Raw genomic sequence first — 19,783 nt, 5'->3', positions numbered from 1 at the left:
GCAGATTCTGACTCAGTAGGTTTGGGGTGGGATTCAGAGTTTGAATTTCTAACAAGCTCCAAGGTAATGCTAATACTATCAGTTGGCGGGGACACACTTTAGATAGCAAGGCTATTTCTGCCATTCTGCATTCTGATACATTAACCTGCTTCTTATTAACCTGTGAAGTGCTGAACAAATATAAAGGAATCATATTGGACTTGTATTTGATGAACCTGCCAACACTAAATAGAATGAACAAATAAGCCCCATGAAGGAGAGAGATGAAGTGGTGGCTGCCCATTAACAACAACAACAGTAAAATTATACAGGCCAAGAGGGAGAGTTATATTTTCCCCAAGTTTCCTACAGCTGTTTATTGGTCATGGGGCACATAAAACATCTTATGAATGTTTCACTGCCGAAGAAAAATTGCTTCAAGCTGAGCTAGGAGTTAGGTATTACCATGGATATGAATATATTTTCACAGTTCAGCTCAATTACCACATTGTTTATCATGTTGCTTTACAACATTGCAGACTATTAAAGCTACTTTTTCATTTTACAATATAGGAAACTAAGGCTGGCCAGGCAGGTGATTCAATTTGCTCAAAGTCACATGGCTAGTTAGTATCAGAACAGAACTAGAACCACCCAATGAGCACAGCGCTCTTTCTACTGCAAGGATTTGTTAAAATAGTGTCTGAACAGGGGAAAGATTTTAAGTTAATTGGTCACAAGTGGTCCCCATACCCTGCTGTGGGGAGGTTAGCGGAGGTTCCCTGAATAAAAACATAGTTTGGGACTGGAGAAGAAATTTTCCATGCTCTCGGTCACTCAAACAAATAGACATCTTTTTGTGTATGGATTACCCATTTGTTTATTCAACAAACACTTGTTGAGCCCTGTGCTGGGTGGGGACAGAAATTTTTTTTAAAACCCACAGTCCCTGCCTTGACAGAGCTTAGAATCCACTAAGGAGAGACTGATGTATAAATACTAAGTTCAATAAACTCCCATAGCTATAGGGCGGGCACAAGAGATGGTTTCAGAAAGGAAGTAATCAGCCAAAAAGGAAAGCAGGCCAGCTAATCACTGAGAGTGATGTGAGGCAGAAACTTAAGCGCAGTATGGTCAGAGTTTAGTGTAAAGAGGGAGGGAGGGATCTTTGTAAGCTACAGAGTTCAAGGAAGGCGTTTTGGAAAAGTAAGTCTAGAAGTAAGCTTTGGAGTATGTGTAGGAATCATATAACCAGAGAGGATACTTCAGATGAGGAACCGCATGAGCAAAGGTATAGATACAAGAAATTATATGGCCCTTTAGATATTAAGTTTAAAACTGTTCTTAAATCACCCTTCACCTTTTGCTTCTCTTTTGCCTTTCCTGTAAGTACCTCTGGCCAGCAGGTTACATTTGAATTGTTTCTTTACTCTCCAACTTCACTCTTCATGCTCCCTGTGCCTCTGGTAGTCTGCAAGGCCACCATGTACAGTTGTGCATGTTGTTCACTGCACAAAGGATACCCAGTCATGGAGGTGAATGGGGGCTGAAATCCATACTGCACTGTACTCACCAAGTAATGCTTTCTTTTCCTAGTTTGATACATGTGTGCTTGCTAGGCCATGCCCCCAACCCAAAAAGGAGCACTTTTTCCAGTTTATAGAAAGGTACCCTAGCAGTGGCTGAGGCACTAAATCATATGTAGATGAAAGGTAAAGAAATTAGGTAAATAAGATTTATCTCTGATTTGTTCCAGCTTCGTCTTTACAGCTGAAGCCACTAATGAAGCCACCGCAGTTCCACCACAGTTTTTATACTAATCATGACTAAAGTAGGAAAAGTGGCAAGAGCCCCAGGGACCCTTCAGGGAGCTTAGAACTGTCAATTTCCTGTATCCTGCATGAGCTGACCCAGAGATGACCCATGCCTGATGTGGCTCCCTTGATTTCATTTCCCTCTAATCCTAAACTGGATGACTAAGTGGTACCATTTCCCCTGACTCAGTTATTCTTTCTCATAGGAAAACTACATTTCTGTATGACTCACAACCAAGCTTATTCCTTATTTCTTATCTCCCCTACCTGGAAGTACCACCAAAATCATCCTTAGAAATCAACTGGACACTCACTTGCCATACTCACCTACCATGGTTGGTAGTCTTGTGCCAAGTCCTGACTCCCTTTCCCTTCCCACCTGTCCTGTGCCACCAAGAGCCACTCTTCCCCACAAACTACCAATCAGAGCTTTCAGACCTCGAAGTTTCCCTGGCTTTATCAGGCTTAAAGGGCTAAGCCTCTGTAATATAAAAACCCAATAGTATAGGGAGTCAAAGAACTCACAACTTGTCAAGTTTCTCTCCACTTGACAGTCCAGAGCACATAGGTAGCCTACTCAGCTCATTCAGTCACTCATGGACTTGAGTTGATTCCTTCATGTTTCTCTGCCCTTCTCTAAGGCAACAGCCTTATCTGCCAGTTTCAGGCTATATAAACAAGGCTGAGTAATGTGTGTTATGGGCACATCCATATTTCTTCTGTTAGTGGAAAAAAGTAAAGAGGAGCACATGTGCAAAGTTTAAAGGGCTGGGCCTAGAAAAAGCACACATCACTCCTACTCACATTTCACTGGTCACAGAGCCACACCAGACCACAAGGGGGGCTGGAAAATGTACATAAATACCTAGCTGGACATCCTCACCCCGGCTACAGGTCTATTATTAAGGAAGATGCCAAACTATCAGTAAAAAGCATCTATTTTGTCATAATTTTTTACCCAAGATAGAAACTTGATGATCAAGTATAATAAAGTTCAACCAGTTTAAATAGAATCAAACTTAATGTATTAATAAATGTGTTTAAAGCAAAGCATATACTTTTCCCTTAGGCACTGTTTCTCAAAGTGTGGTGCATGGACTCTGGGTGATCCAGGGCCACTGATCATTCCCAGAAACCTAGCCAGTGACAGAGGAAAAAGCAATAATATTATTTCTTTACATACCTTCCACATATTTGAGATGTAAGGCTAATTATGATTACATTCTTTTTGTCAAATTACATTCTTAACAATCCTTATGTATTTTTTTTTTTTTTTTGAGACAGGATCTTGCTGTGTCACCCAAGCTGGAGTGCAGTGGCGCGATCTTGGCTCACTGCAACCTCCACCTCCCAGGCTCAAGCAATCCTCCCACCTCAGCCTCCCGAGTAGCCGGGACTATAGGCATTCACCACCACACCTGGCTACCTTTGGTATTTTTTTGTGGAGACCAGGTTTAGCCATATTGCCCAGGCTGGTCTTGAAGACTTGAGCTCCAGTTAAGAGAATAAGCTTTCGGCTGGGCGCGGTGGCTCACGCCTGTAATTCCAGCACTTTGGGTGGCCAAGGTGGGTGGATTGCTTGAGGTTAGGAGTTTGAGACCAGCCTGACCAACATGGTAAAACCCCATCTCTACTAAAAATACAAAAATTAGACAAGCGTGGTGGCACATGCCTGTAATCCCATCTACTCGGGAGGCTGAGGCAAGAGAATCGCTTGAACCCAGGAGGCAGATGTTGCAGTGAGCCAAGATCATGCTACTGCACTCCAGCCTGGGTAACAGAGCAAGACACTGTCTCAAAAAAAAAAAAAAAGAAAAAAAAAAAGAAAAAACTTTTGAGGAGGTCGAGGACCCCGAGAAATGAGGTGGTTTGCCTAATGTCAAGCACTGGTTGTGCAAACCTGCAGCTGCCGTGACAGTTTCTGGCAGTGAGTCTCTGACACGAACGGCTCCCTCTGTTCAGGGAGGACCCGGGCGCCCTCACTTTGAGTCTTGGTCTTTCTTTTCATCTAAAAGGGCGGAGCGGATCCCCAGCTTTTTCAGTTCTTCCACCAGACCCCCATCCTGGTGCATCTGCAAAAGAATGTCACAGCCCTGCACAAACTCGCCGTTGAGGTACACTTGCGGGATGGTGGGCCAGTTGGAATAGTCTTTAATGCCTTGTCGCAGCTCGGGGTCGTCCAGCACTTCATAGGTCGCGTAGTCGCGGACGCCGTGCACCCACAGGATTTGCACCACTGCGTTGCTGAAGCCACACTGGGGTTGCTCCGCCGTCCCCTTGAGGGAAAACGACCACTTTGTCCTTCACCAGCGCGTTCAGCCGCTCTGCCGAAACACCACCGCCCACACCCGAGCCCGCCGCTCGGCCCAGGGACCCGCTCATCCCTGCACGCTCGCCGGAGCCCACAACGGCCCAGGTCTTTGGCTGGCCACCCAGAGCTCTCCTCGGCCCACGGCCGCTTTTACATAATTATTAATCAAAGTACAGTTAACCCTGTGATAAACCAATTGAATATTTTGAAAGCAAGCACGAAGTAATTCTTTGCTGTATGAAGTTGATGAATATTGTGACGAAGGCAGGGAAGATACAAAAGCTATGGGGGTTTCATTCAACGTTATTAGACCTCTTGGCAAAACAAGTACAAATCACTTCATTGCCAAGAAGCTTATAAAACCAGGCACAATATCAATGACAAAGTGACTTAGAGAAAGCAGAGCGAGTCATCATCAGCAGAATTTTTATAACAACGTCATAGGACATCCGTAATATCTATGGTACACAATATAAAAGGCAATTATTATCACATGTGGACACCAGCAGATATTCTACTTTAGAGACAGGCAAAAACACTGATATGCAGACTCTTGGCGTAGGAGTGGTATGTACGCACACAGACACACACATGCACACACACACAAACACACACCAGAGAAGTGCTCCACATTTTTGACCCTGAAATCCCATGCTATAAGAGAAAAGGGTTTTTTTTTTTTTTAATTATGCTTGTTACCTTAGATACAGATTTTCATGCAGTTGTTGTAAGAAATACTGCAAAGAGAAACCATGTACCATTTTCCCGGTTTCCCCCAATGACAGTGTCTTGCAACACCATACAGTATCACAACCAGGATATTGGCATTGATACAGTCAAGATACAGGATGGTTCCATCACCACAAGAATCCCTCATGTTGCCCTTTTATAGCCACACCCGTTAACTCCACCTCCACCCGCTTCTTAACTCCTAGCAACCACTCACATGTTCTCTATTTTTATAATTTTGTCATCTCAAGGATGTTATACACTTGGAATCATATATAATTGGGTCATTGCCTTTTTCACTTACAATTTTTATAAATCCACTCAAGATGTTGTACATATCAATAATATGTTCCTTTTCATTTGTGAGTAGTGTTCTATGCTATGGATGTACCACAGTTTGCTTAACCATTCACATGTTGAAGGACATTTGGGTTGTTTCCAGTTGGGGGCTATCAGGAATATACTGTGGTGAACATTTGTGTACAGGTTCTTGTATGAACATAAGTTTTTATATCTCTGGGATAAATGCCTATGAGTGTAATTGCTGGGTTGTATGGTTGTTGCATGTTTGGTTTCATTAGAAACTGTCCAACTCTTTTCCAGAGTAGCTGTACCATTGTACATTGCCACCAGCAATATAGGAGAGATCTAGTTTCTCCTCATAAAAGGAAAGGTTTTTAATTTAGTTAACAAGTGATTTTTTTTAACGAGTCATGAAGTAGATTGGAAAAGGGGCACTGCGGCCAATTCTGAAGAGCATTAACCATGACTGCCGCCCAGAAATATGTAGCAAATAATAGAGGTTGCACCCAAATGTGAAGCCACTCACGACTTGATTAACAATGATCAGCAATATGCCTTCTGATCACAGTTCAGTATTGAAAAAAACAAATATTGTGAGTATAATAAAATTTTGGCCCCTAAGAAGATGTCTTCCCAGCATGCTGTACAAAGAAATAAGCAGTAAATACTAATCTCCACTTTTCCACACTAAGCATGCCAGCTGTTGAGAGAAGCTGCTCTCCCATAACTTTTTGATACAAGGAATAGGGAAAGGGACCTTATGAAAATGATAATGCCACTAAAGAGCATTTCTCATATTCAAATGCCTTGCTCAAGACGTATTTTATAGCCACATTTTCAGAATATTAAAGAACCTGTAATTATTAGTTCTGTGGTGAAATACTGCCATGTTTAATGTTAAAGATAAAATAATCAGAATTTTTTAAAGACTGAACTATGGTGCGAACAGCTTTGTCACTAAGAATTTGATTCTGTCCCAACATGTGGAGACTTTATGCACTTCTTGAAGAAAGAAATCGACTATATATGATTGGGTATATGTAAATATCACGTTCAAGTTTTTCAGTAGAACTTGTAACCACACTTTTTTGAACCAAATGCAGTCAAAGTGGTAATTTAGGAATGCACACCCATTTGTTTCCCAAGTTCAACTATTTTGTCTTCTATCCTTTGAGTGTGATTTGTTCAGGGACTTTAGTATCTGATGGAGTGCTTCAAAGTATTATCAGGGAACAGTCCTTGTAATATCTAGCTTTTTGGATGTATAATGTCTATAGGTTTGATAAGGCCACTAAATACTTGAGGCAGTTCCCAATGACCTAGGATTCTGAATTAGAATTTTTAACTTTTTATTATGAAAAACTTCAAACATGTACAAAAGTAGAGTAGATAGGATAATGAATGTCCAGGTATTCACTACCCAGATTCAACAGCGGAATAAATGCTTCTGGCGCCCTACATCACAGCCTCTTTCTCCACCTTGCTCAGCCAGAGCTGCAGTAGACAGTTCTATGTAAGCTCAGACTCACATCACCCTAACAAACAGTATCCTGCCCCAAAATCAAGTTTCTCTCTTCTGCTTCTGCCCTCAAGGCCTTCACGAAAGCCAATCCACATGAAAACACATCCCAGCCTTGGAGATAACCCTCAAATGACGGGGACAAGAACTGGTGGATGAGAGCTGCAACCTCTCATCCATCAAAGGGAGAGTTCTGGGAGATGTTCTATAGCTTCCCCCAAGCAGTCTAACCAGAATTCAGCCCTTGTTGCCCAATGCAGCAACCTCATAATGCACCTTTGCACTGACTTTTTTTCTTTCTCTAATTCTCCTTACTACCTCACTCCTGCTTCCTGGAATAACACCCTAAATATACTAACTGCACCCATGTCCTTGCCTCAGACTGCTGTGGAGGAATCCAACTAAGACAAATAGTTTAAAATGTTTTAGCACATATACACCATGGAATACTATGCAGCCATGAAAAATGATGAGTTCATGTCCTTTGTAGGGACATGGATGAAGCTGGAAACCATTATTCTCAGCACACTATCACAAGGACAAAAACACCAAACACCGCATGTTCTCACTCATAGGTGGGAACTGAACAATGACAACACTTGGTCACAGGAAGGGAAACATCACACACCGGAGCCTGTTGTGGGGTGGCGGGAGGGGTGAGGGATAGCATTAGGAGATAGACCTAATGTAAATGATGAGTTAATGGGTGCAGCACACCAACATGACACATGTATACATATGTAACAAACCTGCACGTTGTGCACATGTACCCTAGAACTTAAAGTATAATAATTAAATAAATAAATAAAAATAAAAATAAAGTTTAGCATTCTTATTTCACCTATCCTGTAATATTGTGGAGCATTTTAAAGTGTTTTAAAGCTTGACTTTTTAAAATTTAATAGAAATAGGAAGGAAAGAAATCAACTCAACATGGAAGCTGATCTGTGATCAAGCTGTGTGTCACCAAGGTAAACCTATATACCTTGGTGAATTATTGCCCCTAAATATCATCTCTTTCCTTAATATAAAATCATTATTAAGTACATTATTTTAAATAATACTTTAATGTGATGGTGAAATGAAAAATATGATGGAGATTCATTTTAGTTTACTTCAAGGGTGGTCTGTGTCAGCAGGGTGCCCTTTTTTTCCCTGAGACAGAGAGACAGAGTCGTGCTCTTCCACCCAGGCTGGAGTGCAGTGGCACAATCATGGTTCACTGCAGCCTCAAACTTCTGGGTTCAAGTGATCTTCCTGCCTCAGCCTCCCAAGTAGCTGGGACTACAGGTGTGCACTACCACACTCAACTAATTTCTTTGTGTATCTTGTTGAGACGGGGTCTTCTATGTTGCCCAGGCTGGTCTCAAACTCCTGGCCTCAAGCGATCCTCCAACCTTGGCCTCCCAAAGTGTTGGGATTACAGGCATGAGCCACCATGCCCAGCCCAGGATGCCCATTATGTGGCTCTTGAAAATGAACTATGAGGCCGGGTGCAGTGGCTCATGTCTGTAATCCCAGCACTTTGGGAGGCCGAGGCGGGCGGATCACCTGAGGTTGAGAATTCAAGACCAGCCTGGCCAACATGGTGAGACCCTGTCTCTACTAAAAACACAAAAATTAGCCGGGCATGGTGGCATATGCCTGTAATCCCAGCTACTCAGGAGGCTGAGACAGGAAAATCGATTGAACCCAGGAGGCAGAGTTTGCAGTGAGCCGAGATCGCGCCACTGCACTCCAGCCTAGGGGACAGAGCAAGACTCTGTCTCAAAAAAAAAAAAACTATGAGAAATGCTGACTGTTCAAAAACTCCCCAGGGCTGTTCACAGGAGTCTGTGAACTTCATCAAAACTTATGCTGATGTGTGTGTATCCACATGTTCAGTCATTTTCCTAGAGGAAAAAGTCAGTAGCTTTCACCAGATTCTAAAGCAAGTCCTTGACCAAAAAAGGGTTAAGAACCACTGATGAAGGGATATCGGGCACTATGACCTCTGAGTATGGATGACTTTATTGTAGAGAGAAAGCGCTTCTGGAACTCTTTAAATCATTCTACATGGCTGATCATCATCTTCACCAAATTGCACAGTTAGCCTCATTATGTGAATCTAACTAGAATTGATATGATTACAATAAAAGGATTTTTCCTGCTCAAGGTCTAGTTTATAAAGAAATTGAATTTTCCCCTCAAGCCTTCATTTATAATAAAAGGATTTTTTTTTCGTTCTCAAGGCCTTGTTTTCAACATCTGGATTACATGATCTGGTTCCAATATTTTCCTCAAAGCTATCTCTCCTAGCCTCAAAGAACTTTTGAGATTTTGCCAGTCAACAGGAAAAACATTTAGATTACAATACGTGCTCTTTCCAGACTAGCCCTAGTTCTCTCAGATATTTCTGTACCCTGAACTGGTACACTTCCAGGAATATGAGGGATTTTGCACCAGCTGTTGATGAAATAATTCCTTCCACCTGTGTCTTGTCCAGTCCCTAAATTACTAACTCAGAAAGGAAGTTGGAAAGTTAAAGATGCACACTTTCTCTAAGGAGCCTTAATTAGGTTTGGCATTTGAGTTTGTGGTGTTTTTCTTTCCCTATTAACAAAGGACTATTTGTACATCATAAATAGAAGTAGAGGAAGAAAATGATGTCTTAAATCATCCACTTAAAAACCAAGACAAAAATGGTACAGGTGGCTTTTTAAAAGAAGGAGGAAAAATCCCCTCCACATAAGCCCTTTTCTTGAATAGGCCTCTAACCAGCCCTGGTGCAGCTGCAAGGATGCATTTAATGATTCTGTGATTTATTGCTCTACAGAGGATATTCTCAGCCATCATCTGCAGAAGAGGCCCTAGCAATATGTAGAATGGGAGACTAAGAACATATTGGAATGGGCTAAATTTTCCATGTGGTTTCCATTTTCTTTCTTATTGTACTTCGAAAGCATTTTTTTTAAGAAAACGATTTTTAGCCATCACAAATATCACAAAAGCACCCTGCCCCTAGGGCAGCTTGCAGCAGGCCTGAGCCAGAAACTGTGACTAGAAAGAGAAGGAGCTCAAAACATCCTCCATCTTGAAAGGTGAAGCTTCCTAAAGCCAGTTCTGGGCACAAAATCCTCTCTGATCTGAAGACCTATGACTTCTATTGGGTGTCCCCAGACTAAGTCACAATTGTAAGGTAGTAAAGAGCAGCCAATATCAACTGAGCACTATGGGACACCAAATGCTCTGGGTCATTTACATGGATTATTTCATTTAATACTCAATTTATTGTCTCCATTTTACGGATGAGGAAACTGAGAGCTGAGAGAAGTTAAGTCACTTTACCCAAGGGCACAAAGCCTATGAATGGAAAGCTAGGATTTGATCCCTGGTTTGTATGATTTCAATAGTAGTGCTTTTAACTACTACACAGTTGTCACCCCTTTCTTTTCTTCTAGGGTCCCTCCCTGACCACAAATATAATGTCAGGAATTCCTTATACTATCCCCTAGCTACCTAGGAACTAAAACTACAGTAACCATCTATGCCTGTCCTCCAGAGTAATGCCCCATTGTACAAAATTTCCCATGTTATCTAATATCTCCCCATGGAACTCTGGGTTTCCCATCAAATCTTTCAATAAAATTATGGCTTTAAATAATAAAAATCATTTCAGGTCCTCCTAATACTAATTGATAAATTTTTCTTGTATATATCCACCTACCCACATAAACACGCATCCTCTTATTCTACTAGTTCACCTATATTGAGTATTACTATGTGCCAGACATCAAGTTAATCACTTCACATGAATCTTCTCATGTGCTTCTCCACAGTAACCCTATGAGGTAGCTACTATTATTACATCGGTTTTACATATGAGAAAACTGAAGCTCAGAAAAGCTCCGAAGTTCAGAAAAGCTCCAAGCAAGTGGAGGAGTTAGGGTTTGAATTCAGATGTGTTTCACTTGAGAGCCCAAACCCCTAAACCACTACATTCTACTTCCACTTTTCTTAACAGTGATAAGTCATGTTGATAGTACATACTAGTCATCTAATGTGGTCAAAATAGCCCTTTACTTCTGTGGAGTTCCTCCCAAATCCCACAGCCCCAGCATAATTATGAGAAAAACATAATACGAATATCAGTGGAGGAACATCTTAAAAAATACCTAACCAGTACTCCCCAAAACTGTCAAGGTCATGAAAAAGAAGGAAAAAATTCCAGGTGACATCTATGAAAATGATGGAGTAGGGAACTCCTGTGAAAGTTCTCAGAATCAAAATGGAGTCACTGTGGAAAAAAAAAACAAAAAAACCTGACAAATAGAGCCAGGGAAGACCATGAAGGGAGGATTCTCATGCATAAATGACAGATAACAAGAACTTTCAGAAAAGACTGCAAAAACCACAACCTTGCACAAAGGCCATCACAACCTCACACACACACAAATACTTCTGCAAGGATATCTGCCCATCAGCTGCCTGTCCAGCCTTGGAGTGATGCCACCCTTGTTACTGATCCTTGTAGCCAAGGATAAGTATCTCCAAACAATTAAGTAATCCTCATTTTTCTTTTAAAAACTGTCTTCATCTACCTCCCCAAACACACACATAGTTTACTATGACACATATTATCATTGCAATGCTCTATTCCTGAATACATATCATTTTCTTTTGGAGGGCCTCTCTCTGTTTGTTATTTAGGTTGACATAAATGGTGTGCAGAAGTGGGACCTGGAAAAGACCTCTATCAGAAGGAATTGGTGATTATTGGAACTAGTGTACAGTACTCACTTGAGCCCTTTGAGCTCTCTGCTTCTGCAGCCTAGTTTTTCTGCCCTGATGAGTCTTATTTTTTTTTTTTTTTTTTTTGAGACGGAGTCTCGCACTGTTGCCGAGGCTGGAGTGCAGTGGCACGATCTCAGCTCACTGCAAGCGTTCGCGCCATTCTCCTGCCTCAGCCTCCCGAGTAGCTGGGACTACAGGCGCCCGCCATAACACCCGGCTAATTTTTTGTATTTTTAGTAGAGACGGAGTTTCACTGTGTTAGCCATGGTGGTCTCAATCTCCCGACCTCGTGATCCACCCCCCTCGGCCTCCCAAAGCCCTGGGATTACAGGCTTGAGCCACCGTGCCCGGCCCCTGATGAGTCTTCTGTCAAGCCAAGCCTCTCTCTTTTTGTAGATGATTTTGACTTTATTCAGGACTTGATAATAAGGCCACCTTAAAAAGAGACCTTGCATTCCTCCTAGGATGGTAAAAGACTTTTTTTCTTTCTGGTATAAAGACAATGTCCCTCTGGTTTGAGTACTCTAGTTTCTGTAGAAGTTACACCCTGTCTGTGAGACATGTCTTTTTCTGGTGAATTTACTTTTGGTTCTTTCTACACACCCAATTTAATATTTTATTTGATCTCCATGCTTCATTTAAAATTCTTATGAGCACTCTAATTTTGATTTCACTTTGGTTTGGTTTTGCATCTCTATAAATGATTTCTCTCTTTTCCCTTACTTGTTTCTAAAAATCTTCTGAGAGCAAAAATAAAAAATTGTAAATGGTGGGCACAAGGAGGCTAGTCAAAGGCCACTAGGGTGGCTGGGCATGGTGGCTCATGCCTGTAATCCCAGCAGTTCGGGAGGCCAAAACAGGAGGATCACTTAAAGCCGTGAGTTTGAGACCAGACTGGGCAATAAACCAAGATACCCCCATCTCTCCAAAAAAAAAAAAAAAAAAAAAAACTAATAAAACTAAAAGTATTTAACAGCCACTAGGGTGATCACCACCATCTAAAACATTAGTCCAAACTCCTGACAGTCTCTAATGGGATTTATAAGATTTTCTTTGCTTTTAAGAGATTAATAAGAAATGGAATGAGATTCTTAAACATTAAGGCATGCCAGGTTTTCTGGGATTCCAGCCAGGCATATTAGAGATTCTAGTGCACATGGTTTGTTTGTTTGTTTGTTTTTGTTTTTGTTTTTGTTTTGAGATGGAGTCTCACTCTGTCACCCAGGCTGGAGTGCAGTGGCACAATCTCGGCTCACTGCAACCTCTGCTTCCCAGGTTCAAGCGATTCTCCTGCCTCAGCCTCCCAAGTAGCTGGGATTACAGGCGCCTGCCACCACGCCCAGCTAATTTTTTGTATTTTTAGTAGACACGGGGGTTTCACCATGTTGGCCAGGCTGGTTTCGAACTCCTGACCTCAAGTGATTCGCCTGCCTCGGCCTCCCAAACTGCTAGGATTATAGGCATGAGCCACCGTGCCCAGCCTAGTGCACATTTAAAATAATGGGCAAACTACATCAAGAAAAATTCAGAGCTCAATGGCCATTATATAAACTGTCTGAGCTTATAAAAAAAAAAAAAACTGAAACCAACTATAGAGTTAATATAGAGAGCCTTCTAAGTTCTCTATCTCTCTACTGTTTTTCTGCCTATTTTGAATCTGCTGACTTTTCTACTGGTATTGAGATAAATTCACGATGTGTGGCATTCCAGCCAAGAAATAAAAGGTCTTAAAAGGCTTTCAAATTAACGGCTTTACAAATTACAACATCTCTATGGCAACCAACATCCTAGACCTAAGAGACATCCCTTTTAATATAAATTTAGGTTTACCTAAATAGCAATAGCTTAGGGTGATCGAACAGTTAATTGAAGAATTAATATTCTATAAGAAATAGAACTAGATAAGTGTGTATAAAAGCCTATCTACTCAAATAGGACAAAATCTTAAGCTCAGAGCAATTATAATATAAGCTATCTTTGTCCAACATAAAAATTGCTTTGTCTGCCATGCAGGGGCCAAAAAAAGCCAGAAAAAAAAACTGGAAAAAAACCCAGAAAAAAAAAAAGATGCTTCCCTGCCCACATTAACTTGTCACGCAAACCAAACCAACAAATGAAAGATAGATTTGTTAATAAAAAATTAAGGCTACTTGGATATTTGGGTTTCCTTATACAATTTAGCCAGTTCTAGCTAGAATGTACACATTAAAATTTTAACCTTATATTCATTTGAAACTGAAAAAAAAGGGGGCAAAAGGCAAAAGAGATTAAAAAAAAAAAACCAAGATGCTTTACTCAAAATTTTGGTCCACAGCCCTCATTAGATTACCTATTAGGGCAAATAAAGTTTAGCCTTATGAACAGGTCCCACTTAAGAAGTATAATTTGGATCTAATTACCATTTATAAACTGATGATTTTTTATTATTATCTCATGGCTAAAATTCTAAAATGAAAGTTATAAGATTGTATGTGAGTGTATATATATATATACGTACACATATTATGTTGTATGTTGTGTCTACATAGTAAAATCTGGTGTAGTCAGCCAGAAATTCCTTAAGAAATTCTATTCAGATTGGTGTAAATACAAATATCATTCAAGGCTACTATGAACACCTTTATGGGCACAAACTAGAAAACCAGAAGAAAGGGATAAATTCCTGGAAATGTACAATCCTCCCAGATTAAACCAGGAAGAAATAGAAACTCTGAACAGGCCAATAACAAGCAGCGAGATTGAAATAACTAAAAAGCTACCAACAAAAAAAAAGTCACGGACCACATGGATTCACAGCTGAATTCTATCAGACATTAAAAGAATTGGTACCAATCCTATTGACACTATTCCAAAAGATAGAGAAAGAGGAAATCCTCCCTAAATCATTCTATGAAGCCAGTGTCACCCTAATACCAAAACCAGGAAAGGACATAACAAAAGAAAACTACAGACCAATATCCCTGATGAATATAGATGCAAAAATCCTCAAAAAATACTAGCTGTAATTGAATCTAATAGCATATCAAAAAGAGAATACAGCATGATCAAGTGGGTTTCATATCAGGGATGGTGAGATGGTTTAATATATGCAAGTCAATAAATGTGATACATCACATAAAGTTAAAAACAAAAATCATATGATCATTTCAACAGAAGCAGAAAAAGCATTTGACAAAATCCAGCATCCCTTTATGATTAAAACCCTCAGCAAAATCAGCATGTAGGGGACATACCTCAATGTAATAAAAGCCACCTATGACAAACCCACAGCCAACATTATATTGAATTGGGAAAAGTTGAAAGCATTGTTCCATTCCTGAGAACTGGATCAAGACAAGGATGCCTACTTTCACCACTTCTGTTCAAAATAGTACTGGAAGTCCTAGCCAGAGCAATTAGACAAGAGAAAGAAATAAAGGGCATCCAAATAAGTAAAAAGGAAGTCAAACTGTCACTGTTTGCCAGTGATATAATCATATATCTAGAAAAACCTAAAGACTCATCCAAAAAGCTCCTAGATCTGATAAATGAATTCGGTAAAGTTTCCTTTACAAAATAAATCTACCCTGCTATATGCTATACACCAAGAGTGACCAAACTCAGAATCATATCAACCCCTTTTACAGCAGCTGCAAAAAAAAAAAAAAAAAAAAAAAACTTAGGAATATACCTAGCCAAAGAGGTGAAAGATCTCTACAAGGGAAACTACAAAACACTGCTGAAACAAATCATTGATTAACACAAACAAATGGAAACACATCCCATGCTCATGGATGGGAAGAATCAATATTGTGAAAAATCACCATATTGCCAAGAGTAATCTACAAATTCAATGCAATTCCCATCAAAGTACCATCATCATTCTTCACAGAGCTAGTAAAAACAACCCTAAAATTCATATGAAACCAAAAAAGAGCCTGCATAGCCAAAGCAACACTAAGCAAAAAGAACAAATCTGGAGCCATCACATTACGTGACTTCAAGCTATACTACAAGGCAGTAGTTACCAAACCAGCATGGTACAGGTATAAAAACAGGCATGTAGACCAATGGAACAGAATAGAGAATACAGAAATAAAGTCAAATACTTACAGCCAACTGATCTGTGGCAAAGCATACAAAGACATAAATTGGGGAAAGGACACCCTATTCAATAAATGGTGCTGGGAAAACTGACAAGACACATGTAGAAGAATGAAACTGGATCCTCATCTCTCACCTTATACAACAATCAACTCAAGATGAATCAAAGACTTAGATCTAAGACCTGAAACCATAAAAATTCTAGAAGGTAACGTCAGTAAAACTCTTCTAGATATTGGCTTAGGCAAAGAGTTTATGACCAAGATCCCAAAAGCAAATGCAACAAAAACAAAAATAAGTACATGGAACCTAATCAAACTAAAAAGCTTCTGCACAGAAAAAGAAATAATCAGCAGAGTAAACAGACAACCCACAGAATAGGAAAAAATATTCGCAAAACTATGCATCCAGGGAAGGACTAATGCCCAGAATCTACAAGGAACTCAAATAAACTAGCAAGAAAAAAAAAAATAACCCCTTCAAAAAGTGAGCACAGGGCATGAATAGACAATTCTCAATAGAAGATGTACAAATAGCCAACAAACATGAAAAGATGTTCAACATCACTAATGATCAAAGAAATGCAAATTAAAATGACAATGAGATACCACCTTACTCCTGCAAGAATAGCCATAATTTAAACATAAAAAATAACAGATATTGGCATTGATATGGTGAAAAGGGAACACTTTTACACTGCTGGTGGGAATGTAAACTAGCACAACCACTATGGAAAACAGTATGAAGACTCCTTAAAGAAGTAAATGTAGAACTACCATCGGATTCAGCAATCCCACTACTGGGAATCTACCCAGAGGAAAATAAGTCATTATATGAAAAAGATACTTGCACATGCATGTTTATAATAGCAGCACAATTCGCCATTGCAAAAATAAGGAACCAACCTAAATACCCATAGACCAACTAGTGGATTAAGAAAATGTGGTATATATACACCATGGAATACTACTCAACCATAAAAAATGAAATAATGGCATTCGCAGCAACCTGAATGGAGTTGGAGACCATTACTCTAAGTGAAGTAACTCAGGAATGGAAAACCAAACAGCACATGTTTCACTTATAAGCAGGAGCTAAGCTATAAGGATGCAAAAGCTTAAGAGTAATATAATGGACTTTGGGGACTTGGGAGGAAGGGTGGGAGGTGGGTGAGGAATTAAAGACTACACATTTGGTGCAGTGTACATTGCTGGGGTAATGGGTGCACCAAAATCTCAGAGATTACCACTAAATAACTTATCCATGTAACAAAAAACCACCTGTTCTCTAAAAACTAATGAAACGAAAATAAAAAATAAAAAGGAAGCTCCTTCAAGTAGTTTTTGGAACAATTTCATCTCATTGTTTTAAAGTCATACATGTCTATCTTAAAATGAGATGTATGTTCATTGCATACATAATTTTGTTGAACTTCCGTCTTTGCCAGGCACTGTTCTAAGCATCTTACAAAGATCACTACAAATATTTATGAATTCTCACAATAACCCTGTGGATAGGTACTATTATTATCTCTGTTTTATAGGTATAGGAAATGAGAATCAGAAGGTAAAGTCATTTGCCCAAAGTCATGCAGGTAAGTTGTAAAACCAGGATTTAGAGTTAGATCTCTGTGATTCCGGAGCTCTAGCTCCTTTCACTGCACCCAGAACCCCAAAGTTCATTCCATTTACCTGATTCTTCCACTCTGTTTAACTGCTGTTAAGCTGTTCCAGATGCTTCTGACAATGTTATTCTTTGTTTGAATGCCTGGTTGCCTCTGGCAACAGCTATGGCTGCCATCAACATACCCAATGTCTCTGCTGCTATCACTGCTGTTATCCCACCAAGGTGTCAGGGATACTCCCACTTCCTACAGTAATTACAGGAATTTTCTTCCTGACTCAGATTCCTGGATCTGTGTATTCTAACTATAAAGGATTCAGTACTGTATACTGACCAGGGGACCAAGGCATATAACACATCCCTGTATTTAATATATATCTGCCAGCCCTACAAAATCTTATCCTCCTTCTGGTACCTTGGCTGAGACTCCAACAGCTTGTCCTATTATTATACCAAGCATTCTGTAAGCCCTCAGACAGTGGTGCCAGCATAGGCCATGTGGGCAGAAAAGGCCAATCCATATCTAGAATAGATAACCATTCTGCTGAAGAAGAATTGCTGTCCCCTTCAGGATAGAAAGGACCTAAGTAATTGACCTGACATCAGGTAGCCAGTTGGTCTCCCTAAAGAATGATGCTGGATGGAGAGCTGCTGGGAGGTTGAGATTTTAGCTATGGATCTTAGCTGTGGCAGGTGCTAGGTCAGCTTTAGTGATAGGAAGTCTACCCACTGGGAGTATTTCCTTCACCATTGTTCTTCAGAGCTACTGTAAAGTGGGGCTATAATGAGATAGCAATTCCCTTCCACATAGTGCCAACATATTGCACTGACCCATCTGTGAATTAGGCCTGAATCCTTTCCTTCTCTATCAGGTGAGAGCAGACCCCTCAACATAATGCAACATAGATGTGGGCTGAAAGAGGAGTGGTGGTGCAGTGGAAACAGGTGACTTCTGTCTGGGCCATCTGCTCCTACATTTTATTCATGCCTACTAAATGCACTTAAGCCTAGGCCACGATACATTGTTGCTGCTCATGCCCATCCTTATAGCTTGGTAGATGAGACTACACCCAATTTATTATGAGAAGCTCATACTGCATAGTCATTTGATGCCTGTAGTGGAGACACTCTAAGGCCCCCTCATGAGTCACACTTGTATAATCCCCTCCCCTTGAGTATAGGTGGAACTTGCCACTTGCTTCTAGGCAATAGTGTATGGCAACAGCAATGGGATAATCCCTCCCATGATTATGTTACATTATATATAACACTCACTCTTGCCAGGCTGAAGTGAGAGTTTCTCCTACTGGCCTTTAAGAACTAAAGTATGTTATCCAGGTCTGGTGGGATGTATCTGCAGTCCTAGTTACTGGGGAGGCTGAGGCAGGAGGATCACTTAAGCCCAGGAGTTCGAAGTTACAGTGAGCTATGATGGTGCCACTATGCTCCAGCCTGGGCAACAGAGTGAGACACAGAAAGACCCTATACTGTCTCTAAAAAAAAAAAAGAAAAGAAAGAACTAAACTGCAATGTTGTAAAATGACCTGTGAGAGGGACATGTGGCAAGGAACTGTGGGCAGTCTCTAGGACTGAGAGGTCCCTGGGCAACAACCAGAAAGAAAACAGGGATCTCAGTCCTATAGCTGCAAGGAATTTAATTCTACCAACAACCATGTAAGCTTGAAAGAGGATCCCAAGCTCCAGAAAGGAATGCAACCTGGCCAACACCTTGATTGCAGCTTTCTGGCCCTGAACAGAGGACTCAGCTAAGCCAACACCAGATTCCTGGAGGAAACTAGGAGATAGTACATGTATGGGTTTTTTAGGTGCTAAGTTTGTGATAACATTGTAACTCAGCAAACCTTAACTCAGTACACTTTAGTTTTGACAGTTTATGTACCCATGTAACCACTCAGAACAAGATATGTAATGTTTCCATCACTCCAGAAAGTTCTCTCATGCCCTTTCTAGTTAATCCCCTTATGCCCACCCAGAGGCAACCACTTTCTGATTTCTTTCTCCATAGATTCATATTGCCTGTTCTTGAAAGTCATATAAATGCAATCGTTCAGTATGCATTTTGTGTGTATGTCTGGCTTCTTGCATGCAAATAATTCAGATGTTTTGAGATTATGAACTGCTTTTGACTCTCCTCATTAATAAGCACAAAATAATTTCTTCTCTCTCCAAGCTGTGATGAAATCTGATTCTGGTTACTTACCAGGAGGCAATGAGGATGGTGGGGTGGATCCTGAGAAAAAAAATATCATCTCACAAGGAACCTTCTTCATGTGAAATCATTACCTGGTCTCCATGAAAAGAGAAGTTATTCTTCTCTGGCAAGGGAAAAGAGCTGCTTCTGCTAGGAAAAAAAAAAAAAAAAAGCACATTCAGAGAAATTTGAGAGGTCATAACACTTGGGTTCATATATATCCCAGATCTCCATGTTCCATTCTTTTCCTATCTGATTTTGGCTTAATGAACCTGACAAGGTTGGACATTTAGTCATCTTCACAGTTCTGTCACCCTTATTATCAGATCTTGAGTCTAGTTTTTAATACATTCTGTCCCTACAGCTGTGGGAGGTAGGACTCTCCTTTAAAGCTGCTATAGAGGCAGAGCCTCTACTGCCTTCAAATCAGCCATTCT

The 19,783-nt window shown here is 40.4% G+C and overlaps 1 pseudogene; it reads right to left on the bottom strand.

Moving 5' to 3' along the window:
• Positions 1–3,772: 3,772 nt before the first annotated feature.
• On the bottom strand, positions 3,773–4,981 carry LOC100444593 (glutaredoxin-related protein 5, mitochondrial-like; annotated as a pseudogene).
• Positions 4,982–19,783: the final 14,802 nt, after the last annotated feature.

The sequence above is a fragment of the Pongo abelii genome, chromosome X (genome assembly GCF_028885655.2).
Source record: "Pongo abelii isolate AG06213 chromosome X, NHGRI_mPonAbe1-v2.0_pri, whole genome shotgun sequence".
In the NCBI taxonomy this organism is placed as follows: domain Eukaryota; kingdom Metazoa; phylum Chordata; class Mammalia; order Primates; family Hominidae; genus Pongo; species Pongo abelii.
This window is presented reverse-complemented; position numbering and strand designations above follow the sequence as displayed.